Below are 12302 nucleotides of genomic sequence, written 5' to 3'. Positions count from 1 at the left end.
GTGTGCGTCTGCACGGCTTACCGACATGTGCCGGAGCGTTTTCTCTTCCATGAAATGTATTCCGGAGGAAAGGCACGTACGCGGAGAGTTAATATTACACCGGCAAAACGACGGGAGACGGCTAAAAGACGATACTCGTGTGACATCGCGTATGCGCCGAGCTTCGATTCGTATATACGTTATACATCCGTCTCTCGGTGTTGCGTACCACCGGCTTTACGGCGCGGTGTGCCGTGTGCCGTGTCGGTCCTGCACACGTTCTCGATCTCCCAGTCGCGGGTATATCGATCGATCGCATTTGACTTGTAAATAACCAACGAGGATACGGGGAAAGTGAGGAGCTTGTATACGGGGGACTCGTGCAGCCTTTAGCCCGGATGAACGATGGACGAGCGAGTCGAGTGTCCTTTGGCGGCGCGTGTACCGTACCGCCGGAAGGAACCTCCCCCGCCCGTCTCTCTCTCGTCGCGGGACGCGGAAACGCGGAAGTCGCTCGTGCGTGTCCGGCACGCTTGCGTGCCGTGCAAAAAAAAAAATATCAGCCGCAGAAGGAGAGAGGGAGCGAGAGATAGAGAGAGCGATGGAGAGGGAGAATGGGCGGTCAACTCTTCGCGGGGTGGAATTTCAAATTCGAACACCCTCTATCAATCAAGGGAGCGTTCCGTTCCCGGAGGGTACGCGGCAAGTATGCCCTGTTGCTCCTACACAAATTTCATCAATCATGCGAGCCAACACACCGGAGGCGGTGGTTATCCTGTCGGATCTCTCCCCCCCCTTCCACCCCCTCCCCCCCAGCCCGTCCTATATTTTCGCGCATGAAATAAGGTCTCGGCGCCCGCGAAACACCGGGCGACCGATGATTGGCGGATGTAACGATCGGTACATATATCGGACGAGTGGATGGGGGCGGATATCGCGATGCTTATAAATGACTTTCGAGAGCGGTAGTTACGATGCAGCTTTCGCTACGGAAGCTACGCGCAAATATGGAGGCGTTTAGGGAGAGGGTGAAGGAATTTTCGCGCCGCGGACAGCACCCGCCGGGACGGCTTCAACTTTTTTTTCCTTTTTCCCCTCTTCTTTTTCCTCTCTCCTCATCGCGAAGCGATCGCGCGGGTAAGACACAGATTACCGTAAGTGATTCGCAGTCACGAGTTTTCGGGAACTTTGCGCTTCCGCCGGGAAAGTGCTGTAATTTAATTTGTAATTTGCGAGGAAGGAGGAACACGCGCAATATCCCCGTTGCCCGTTTCCCGCGGAAACTTTTTCCCCGGGTAGAAATAAGGATTATTGAACGACGACGACGGCCCTCGCGCGCGCGCGGCCGTCTTCTGAGAATATCAAAGAAGTTATGGCGGACGGATTTATACGTGTTATATGTACTTTAAGATAACGCTTGAAGCGAGGGACTGAACGTGGACGAGAGACTTCGACGAGAAAAACGCTCATGTATAGGGCTCCACTGAAACTTCTTAGAGATTCATTCTCTCTCTCTCTCTCTCTCTCTCTCTCTCTCTCTCTCTCTCTCTCTCTCTCTCTCTCTCTCTCTCTCTCTCTCGTCGTAAGAAGCGCTAAACGTAATAACGAAATATCGCGAGCAACTTTTTGTTAAATTACCCAGTCGTGATACAAATGGCCGTGAGGCGAAAAGGAGAACCTCGTTTTCGATGCAATCGCGCCGTACAAAGTGAGTTTAAAGTTATTATTGTGACCTCCGGCTTGACTTAGTTACGGAAACATTGTCTAACTAACTAAGAATCCTTATCCCGCGGTTTACATGTTATTGAACAAACGCGCGCTACGCACTGATCTAGATTCTTTCTAGGTGTTTTGGTTTTTTATGATAAAATTTCATTTCGTGCAGGAGAATACAATAGCTTTAGCATTAATTACTTTGGAAAAAATTTATTTTACTTAAGTGACATGTTAATAATAAAAAATATCTCCCTTTCTCTTTCTATCTGTTATGTAAATATATAGTTATTCATGTCATACCATTAAACATTTCCTGGACTAAAATTATATTTAATTAAAAGTAAGGGTAAGATCAAAATTTAATTCATATTTAATTAAATGTAAGAATAGAGTCAAAATTTAAATTAGAACTTCTGATTTCCTTAAAACATCAAGTAATGATTTCATTATATATATATATATATCATATAATTCTGTATTTTATATATAATTCTAAAATATTTGGTTTCCTATGAGATTTAATTTCGCAAATGCAGGAGAATGATATTAATTTTTTAACTGTTTTTATTTTGCTAAAATGAGAGATAACAAAAAAGTAATAATGAAATTATTATATCCTCCTGTATTTACGAAATAAAATTTTATCATAAGAAACCAAAATATCCAGAATTGTATATAAAATAAAAACGTATACAATCAAAATTATATATATATATATATATATATATATATATATATATAAGTGAAATAAAAATTTAATTGTATAACAATTTTTTTCTTTATTATTTAAAAATTAAATGGCTATTTCTAGCCAGATCAGAAAATTCAATTAAAGCACGCGCACGTGTGTGTGTGTGTGTGTGTGTGTGTGTGTGTGTGTGTGTGTGTGTGTGTGTGTGTGTGTGTGTGTGTGTGTGTGTGTGTGTGAGACGTGTGATAGATTACAGCACGTCTGGAGTCAATCAAGACTTTACAGTTCAGCGAGGGCAAATAATGTGGCTTCAATATGCTTATATCTGGAATCAGGTTTATTTATTCGACTAATCCTAGTTTCATCGCGCGAAATTACGTGTATTAAGCAGAGGCTGCAGATCAGTGCGCTTGATAAATATTGACGTTGAAATCCAACATTGCATCGTACGAATTATACAGCGCGTATCGTTCCGGCGATGCGGGGCAATTGCAAGATGACGATTACAATAATAACGAACGATGTAACAACGCTTTATCAGACACAGTCAACTCCAACGGCGGCTGTAATCAATTTGCACGAGAAGAAGCAAATGGGCTTAGTCAATCGTACCGCCAGATCGGTTCCGGAGAAAAGCACGGTGTTTTCTGTGAATTATCGAGGGGGTGCTGTTTTCATTACGCCGGGTCACCGCGCAACGACGGGGGCACCATCGTAATCGACTTTCTAATTATAAACGCGGCGCTCGCCGGCGCTCTCGGATAGGGCGCGTGAACTCTCGACCGAGGTCACTTTTTTCCGATAAGTCGTTAATAGTTAATTAGCGGAGAATAAGGACGGAGTCATTAGTCCGTTTCAACATTGACTGCCGGAACGCCACCGGAATTGCGAACGAATTAGTAGTTCTATTCGAAGGTTTTATTTTCGCGCGGTTTTATTAAAGGTATGAATAAGGTCGCGTGTCATTATGCACGAGGAGAAGTTTAATCAACTTTAACATTCAGCTAATCGAGAGCATTAACAAGCAAAAACGAAAGATTCTTCGTTTCTTATTTCTAAAATAGAACCGATGTATGTTGGTATTTCGTAATTATAACATCCGAAGCGGCTCGCTATATACATGGGGAAGTTCATTAATTTGTATTTATCACGAGACCAAATTAAGATTTATTTCTGTGCAAATACCAAAATAGAACGGCATAAAGGTTACACACGATCTATAGTCGGCGCGTCCCGTTTCGTACCTCTTGATACACACGGTAATCTCGTAGCATTGAAATTAAGGAATTCCTGAATCTCACAAGCTTGTAATTCGGAGAGACGTAACGACAGTTACTCACGCTTCCTCAGAAGGGAAGCAGTGAATTTATATCTGTAAATACTACGTAAAGGCAACGTTATTCAACGTAAAACGATCGCGTGCTTACAGGTGTAATATCTCTCTCTCTCTCCCTCTCCCTCTCTCTCCCTCTCTCTCTCGTACTTTGCAGCCGAGCAACTTTCTCTATAAGCGGCGAAATGTAACGCAGTCGGAGACGCGGAGCATATTTACATAGACGCTAAGTCGATATGCACCTGCCGTGCATTCACGGTCTCGATGACGCGCCTTTGTGTAACCGGATTTCGCATCCTTGCGAATATCTGCTTACCTGTACGTATAATGCACACAGTGCGCGTACAGTACAACTGTGCCACGTATATAGAATATGATTGAAATTATATCTTGCGCAGTCATCTACAGAACGCGTGTTATTTAACAACGCCGAGAAGAGAAAAGAGAGAGAGAGAGAGAGAGAGAGAGAGAGAGAGAGAGAGAGAGAGAGAGAGAGAGAGAGACAGAGGGAGAGAAACGGAATACTTGAAGCTTTGCTTTAACTCATTTTGGCTTGAAAAATTTTACTTTTTTTCGAGATACGCGAGACGCATCCGAGATTGGATGAATTAAAAATTATCATAAAGGCAACGTCTCTGAGTGTAATCTTTGTTGATTTTCTTCTCTCTGCGAGATGTGTTTGTTGCGAAAATTGTAGAAAAAATTCTCTTCTTGAAAACAGCTTCACCTTTCTTTGTCAAATATTTCTCTCAATGTCTCGCGGGATTCTTTCCCAGCAAAGTATGTGTACTCAACTTTGAATGTAGCAACAGAGTATTTTCGTTCAAAAATTTCGACAAAAATGTTTGACGAACAAAGACTAAATATTACAACAGAGAAAGAAGATAAAGCGGCACGAAATCACAACCCGAGAAAGAAATGGACGAGAAATATTTTCTCACAAGATTATTGGATATACAGAGTTCAGAATCACATTTCGAGTTCATCGCTCGTATGGCACCCATTTCACAATACGTTGAAATAAATTCTTCTCATATCTAACTATAAACATGATAAATAAAGCGCGTTCAGCTTGAAGCAGTGTATTGTGCTCGGTCACACGTATATACGTGCTAAAGAATCAATCTTGTTTCCCACACCTCGGCGAAAAAATGTTGGAAACTAAGATTATTATTAAAACGTGTATGTTAAACATAATAGATAAAAAGTTTAAAACGTTTCTTTAAGAATGAACAACATCTGTTCGACGTGATCGATATACATTGCAGAAACTATGCAATCATATTTCGATAGCAATTGCAATGAAAGCATGTAATATTTATGTTATTTACGTAAATAAAAATTTTAATGATCGATGCGATGCACTCGCATTTAATTTACAGCTTACTAATGGCTAATTTACATTTTTCAGCAAGATTTCCGCTGAAATCGTCAATCAATTTGGCAATTTTCATACGTCACGTTTCGTTTCTTCCAATATCTGATATCTCTCTTTCTCTGTAGTATCCACTCCACCGTGCACCCTTCGATAAACTCTTCGGCTGCATTATTCGGAAAGTTCGAAGTTCGACCGAATATTTACAGGCCGTGTGCCGGGAACCGCGAAATTGCATAAACTTTTCAAATAAGACCGAATCTTATAAATTTGCGGCCGAGAACATTGTCCGCGAAAGTTCCGTATGCCGCGCGCCGCGGGGTTATTAACTTTGGGTCACACGAAACTATCAGAGCATCGTCAAAGTCGTTTCCGCACTTCCGCCAAGCCGATATAGGAAGACTAGTCTGCGAAACTCACATCCCGTTTTCGCTCCGATTGCATCGTGCAATCTGATTAAAGCACTGTCATAAGTTCGGATGTCGTTAAAGAGTCTTTCATTCTATGAGTATTTAGTAGTCAATAAATTTATTTAATAGAAATTCTACAACTATATACAAACATTTATCATGGAGCATTTGTACTTCCTGTGTGTCGAAATTTATTATTTTAATATGAAATTATTAAAAGAACAATTACTAATCTAATTAGTTCATTTCTGTATTTTAATTACTTGGTTTTAAAATAAACAATGTATTGATAATGTATGCATCTAGTAAATAATAAACGAAATTTCAATCAATTTTAATACATTTTTCAAATTGTTTCATTTAGTTATTACAAATCTCATTAATAATTATATAATAAATTAATGACATATTGAATAGAGATCGGAGCATGAGGATATAGAAATTAAAAAATTTAAATTAAGTACAATTCAACATTAACAGTACAACGACACAATTCACTTTTCGTAATTTTAAATTTAATTAAATATTTTGGAGCAAAGGAGCTTTCAAAAGCTAGGAGTTTCTTTGTACTCTCATGGACTTTTAAGCTTTCGCATCGAAACCAATGTCTCGCTGCGTCAAACGTTCTGGTCAGTAAAAAATGAGCTTTTTAAAGCCTTATGAGTATATCTTTCTGTGCTCATAGACAGTCAGAATTTCATCCTGATTACTTCTCTTTCCTCTTCTATGCTTTATAAGAGCTGAATACAGAAAAGAAATTTCCTCCGAGGATACACGACAGTATAACAATTTTAAGAAAACGAGGACGCGCTGTCGGCGCTCTTACGCTCTTCTTTCTTTCTCTCCGTTTTTATTGATATTAACGGCCGAAGGGTAGTACCAACGAATGCCGACATTACTTTCATTGTTCCCTCCCCGTTGTCATTATGTAGCGATGGCTTGTGTCAGCTACGAGAAACATGACAGTGCTTTGTCATTCGTCTTGGAGCTGATATGGCGAATATGACTTTTAAGAGCGAATGCTCTCTTTGCTAATGTAACGAACACGAAACAGTGCTCGGAACGTTCGTTATTGATAAATGAAGATATCAACTGTCTATAAAAGATAAGCTTGTTCAAGATTATAACACATATTACTTCTTTAAAGCGAATAAAATCAGTAGTTATTAAATGGATAATTACAATTTCATGGTGTAAATTTTTTGCAAAAAGAATCAAAGGATTCAAATATCCAGTGATGCATAAAAGACTAGTAATTCACTATTTAATTAATATAAAAGAAAAATAATAAAATACTTATTAATAATATACTAATTATATTCACATAATACACATATTCTAGATACGATTGATTTCCCATGAACAAATCGAAAGATGGATCCAAAGATTATGTTCAGCATGTTTGACATGATATTCTGACACGATCTAACGAGATTAATTTTCACAAAACAGAAATACAAATTCCAATTTAATAACCTCCACACGATATCTTGGATAAAACTAAGGCTGATGATGATAACAGAAACGCACGCATGCCCTGCACGCACGCACACGTTTATTACATATCATTATACATCGTATATACTGACCACTCTTTCATTACAAAAGGTTGAATTTTTTGAAATTTTGATATGACAGCAAAAGCAATAGGTTTTTGAAGAGCTGCAAAAATACGATTGGTAATCAAAAACCATCAAATTAAATAAATGAAAGGTTTAATTAAAAAAAGTTTTTCGTTCAAAATTACTTTTTTTCACACACAGTTATAATCTCTATTATAACTGTGACTAATGTTAACAACAGATTACGAAACTGTTTATTAATTAAAAAATTCAACTTACGTTCGTTCTAGACTCACAATAGCGTAATATTCACGATTCCACCGAATCCCAAGGACTTCGACCAAGGATGGTGCTGAAACAATAAATATATTCTGTGTCATAATAACAATTAAGACTCAGTTCCATAATTTAGTTTAACCAGAATTTAATTAACTATAGTCATAGTGAGTCATAGAAATTAATTTGACTATGCAACTTTTATACAAAATAACGAAATTCATGTACATGTCCGCATATTTGGAATACGCTAATGTTAATGTTAAACGTAAATTATTCAGCGTCAGCTAGGGTATGCAGCTAGAGAGCGTTTACTGTCTTTCGTTTTGAGTACGTTGCGCAAAATCCTAGAGGAACAAACAGCGTGTTTTTCCCCCCATTTCGGATCTCGCAGAAACAGCGAAAACAATCTCCGGTGCACGATGTATGGCACAAACAACGCGAGAAAAAAACTTTCTGTTAAGGGAAAGTAAACGACGCCAAATCGATCGGTGTCGCGTAAGCCGCTTTTTTTCGTCACGGAAGTTCTCGTTTAACAATGCATACCAAATAGCCCAGAAAAAAGTGCAATAATCGTTATCCGCGCTTGTTTGACAAAAACAAAAAAAAAAAGGATCGACGGAAGCGGCACATGGCACAGCCGTTACACTTGATACAGTGGGGCGGATTGGGGATAACCAGGACTCCGGTATATGTATGTAGGGCAGTTCTCAAATAATTGCGAAAAGATTTAATCGCGCTGACGGATTCTATATTCGTTACAGCGATGTATTTGCACTTCCTGTTCGAATAAAAATTCTACTTTCTGTATATATGCTTTGTTTATTACATTACGTTATCCGTTAGATTATTATTAAGAGAGCGTGAAAGATAATTTTGTGAAAATCCAACAGCGTCCCAAACTTGAAAGAAACCTGTTGTATACTCTATTTAAATTACGTTTGAAAATTAACCGAGTGTTTCCGTGTAAATGAGAGTCGCCCATGCTATCTTTATTCCGGAAATTAAATAGCTTTTACTCTCGGATTTTCGAGCCGCTGAAGGCGATTTCGGTTAAATGCCAAATTAGTTGCCAGACATTAATTTAAGGTATACTAAGCTTTCTTGTAACAGAATATGCTCAACAAATTCAGAAAGTCGATAATTAATTAACGCGTTATTATTCTGCGGTTACTCGCCGTGGAAAAATAATGGACTAATTCATTTCGTTTGCTTTAACGATTTTATTGGCGCGAAAGAATTATAATTATTACATCCGCATTATTCCTATACACAATTTTATATCTACCCATGTAGGAAATTCATACAGTAGACCAGTATTGGATAATGGCGAGGTATCAATTCTGTACCGAAAAATGGATTTCATATTTCTGTGCTGGATCAGTGTTAAAGAAACAATGTTATAATACTAGCCCGGTATGTAACTCGGTATTTGAAAATAGTACTGTACCTGCATATTGTAAATTGTAAACCGTGATAAACTCATAGATTGTTGATGTGTTGATACAAATTCAATTAATTACAATAATTGAATATACGCGTTTTGTAAAGCCATTAACAAAGTGATTTCATTGAAATTTGTTTTCCTCGTTTTTATATGTATACATATATTTTTTAAATTATACAAAATTATAAACGAGTATTGCAAATTATCGCATTATGTTTACAAATTTTCATCATCCGATGTCCGACGTATACGGATAATATTTTCCGAGGCGACGCTTTTGAGTCGTAAGCGAAAGAAAATGCCATGCTAAAGACGAAAGCGAACCCTCGTTACGCGAACGGTCGTGCGGCTTTTCTTTGTTCTCGCTCGATGAGCAAATTAAGTTTGAAAATCAAAGGGTAGCTTTTCACAGTCCGCATCGCGTATCCATCTAATGGGATTGCCGGGACGAATAGTGAGAGGCACACCACTTGACCCCGGTGTTCCGACGCTCCCGCGTGCCCTGTGTCTTTTATACGTTCTCCTCCTCTCAATTTCAAATGCGAAACGTCGGCGATCGCGCGCGCCCCTGTCTTGTTCCTCGGCTTCTCGCGCGGTAGTCGAGACGTAACGCGAATTCAATTATTACCGAGGCGGTAGGGAAAATTGTTGGGAAAAGCGCGATCTCTCTTCTCTCGTGCGGGAAAGCAAAGAAATACTGCGGAGAGAAAACGAAGCGAACGTGTGTAGGGGCGGTCGAGGGGATGGTGGAGACGCGCTATAAGAAACACTGACTGAAGATGTAGGGCTAAAGCGGGGAGGCGACTGGAGAACAAGCGGAGAGGATCAGCGGAACGAAACTCGGCTGCGACGAGTCGTACATTTTGTGCATAAAATGGACAATGGCTGAAAATATCTTGAGTTGTAAATATCTTAAATATGAAGAAAGAGTAGCGTATAGATACATGCGCAAGCGACAATAAAAGTCGATTTTATCAATGCGAAATTTTGCTTGCAAGTTTACTCGTGAATCGCGTGTATTACAAACAGGGTTGGCAACTTTATAAAAGTAATGCTTTACTATTACTGTTATTTGGAAAGTAACGATTAGCCTTTTCGTTACTTTTTCACGAAATTTTGTTGAACCTTTTTTATTAATATCGAATTGTTTATGTTGTACCATTTCAGTTCGACCAGTTCAGATATGAAATATTAACAGTTGTGATTAATCGCAACATAGTCCGTTTATTATACATTGTAAAGTAACGATAAAATTCATCGCGGTTATTGTAAAAGTGTAATATAATTTTAGTCTTATATTATCTGAAATTTTTGATGAATATTCTGGGAACTGAAAATTGGTCGAAGATGAATAGGAACATGATATCCCGTAAATAGCAATATTTTTAACAGTTAAACTTAAACGCGATCTCTGACTAATATGTGTCGGTGTATGTTGGACGGGAAAAAAATTGATATTTCGCTCTCGATATAACGGCGCGATTAAAATTGATTTCGCCGTGTATCGCTAAACGAAAATTGATTGTAACCCTTCCATTTTCTTCCCCGCCCGGTTATGCAATTTTGCACGCTGCGAAATAACGATACACGCGATTGATCTCTTATCGCTCGCGGTTTTTTCCATAACGGCATGTGTCAACCTTCCCATGTCACGCGGGCAAATATTTGTCGAATTCATAGCAAAAACACGTTTCAATGGCACGCTCCATATGAGACCGAGAGACAGCGCGGCGGAATTTATACGTTGCGCAACCATTTGTGTATGTCGCATAGTATCGCTATACATTTACTACGTGCCTGTACCACTGTCGGATGCAGATGTGGACTATATGCCGTCGACGGTCATGCAATGATTAAATTAGAAGTAAATAGAGAGTCACGCTGATTGCGGCAAGTCCAATTGATCAAGCGCGTTCCGCTCATTGGAGATGATTAAATCCATTACATTATTAAATTGTTAAATCAGCTAATCTACCGAGTCATTAATCTTTCCGAGATGCTATTTTTCGAAACTTCGCGAAACGCTGTAAACGACAGAAATTAATTATTACAACGTTAGACAAACTCGGCAACCCTGATATGAAAATCCAATACGGAGACTGCCAATCTCTATTTGAGAAAATTATTCTGGCCGTTTTACTTAATAACGAAGTTTTAAGAATATATTATCAAAATAACCTAATATTTACGTGAGTCATTTATTTAAATTACAAAAACGATTCGGTATCCATGAATTTTAGCATATTTTTCGTTAGAAGAATTCTTTTTATATTCATAACATTTTTTCTAACATTTTTTTTTTAAATTAGGTTCATAAGGTTCTTACTTAAAAAAAGATATGATCATTATTTCTGTGCTCTATCTTTTATTTTATGCATGACATTTGAAAAATATAAGCAGGAATGAAAATACATTTAAGTGAATTACAATTATTTGCTACGAGTCTGACGCCACTCCTTCATAATACACAATTTTTCCACGTTAATGCAATATCTTGTGAAAGATTACATATTTATATTGCGATTGCTTGGCATTTTTTATCACAGAGATGACATATCGCGCGTAATGCTACAGTAATTGCGATATATTATGCAATGTATCACATTAACAAAGCGTGCAATTTGTAAAAATTATGTGAAATAGGTAACAGGTAGAATGTATGCGCATTTGAGAAAGTTGTTATAAATTAAACTATTTTTTTTTTTAAATAAAAAATATGCGTATTATTTGAAAGAACTCATAAATTACAAAAGCCTGTGTAAACCTTGACGAAACAATAATTTAAATTCTTTTTTAATATGACATTAAAAAAAATTGCGCAAATTAGATAAGATAAAATTATATACTTTTCACAGAAAAAAGAACTCATTTGGAAAATATTTTAAATGTACATATACGTATAACATTCTCCTATGCGCAGTGCTAAATTGTTGAGCGTCAGAGCACTTATGACGATGTAATCGGCGTACTCGTAACTCGACGTGATGCAAGGAAAACATGTTCCGCGAACTGATGTGAGTTTCCGCAAAGGCAAACACTATTTCAACTCCCGCGTATGAGGGAGTTATATAGGTCGACGGTGGCGCGTATCTCGAAAATATTTCGTCATTGCGCGTATCGCAACTGAATCTCGCGCCAATAAGAAGGAGAGAAAAGGAAGCGAGGGAGGGGAAAAAAAAGGAACTAGCGTCGCGACGAGCACGTTATCATCGCCGGTAACGAGATTCTATCCCGCAGATAGGACCTAATCCGCAACGTGTAGCATGATGGATGTGTTTACGCGACGCGGCATCGCGCGCGCGGGTTGCAGATTTTCCCGCCGCTTTTCCTTTCCCCGCAGCTTTTTCTTCACCGGGCGCGGGGTTGGTTTCCGGCGGGGGAAGCCACCAGAAATGTCTCTTTTCGGGGAAGCCCCCTTAAACTTCGCCCCCTTCCCCCTCGGCATCCCTGCCTCCTTGTATCCTCCACGACGACGGGTGCCACCGCGCGCCCGTCGGCTTGAGTGAGCTTAAC

The 12302-nt window shown here is 38.8% G+C and overlaps 1 protein-coding gene across 4 annotated transcripts in view; it reads right to left on the bottom strand.

The window, feature by feature from the left end:
• The window catches only part of LOC105837447, a 220657-nt gene that overhangs the window by 10981 nt on the left and 197374 nt on the right, over positions 1-12302 (bottom strand). For all 4 annotated transcript variants that reach the window (XM_036288060.1, XM_036288098.1, XM_036288011.1 and 1 more), the window contains one exon: positions 7346-7418. The gene's annotated coding sequence lies outside the window, so the exon portion shown is untranslated. The remainder of the gene's footprint in view (positions 1-7345; positions 7419-12302) is intronic.

The sequence above is a fragment of the Monomorium pharaonis genome, chromosome 1 (assembly GCF_013373865.1).
Source record: "Monomorium pharaonis isolate MP-MQ-018 chromosome 1, ASM1337386v2, whole genome shotgun sequence".
Taxonomy (NCBI): domain Eukaryota; kingdom Metazoa; phylum Arthropoda; class Insecta; order Hymenoptera; family Formicidae; genus Monomorium; species Monomorium pharaonis.
This window is presented reverse-complemented; position numbering and strand designations above follow the sequence as displayed.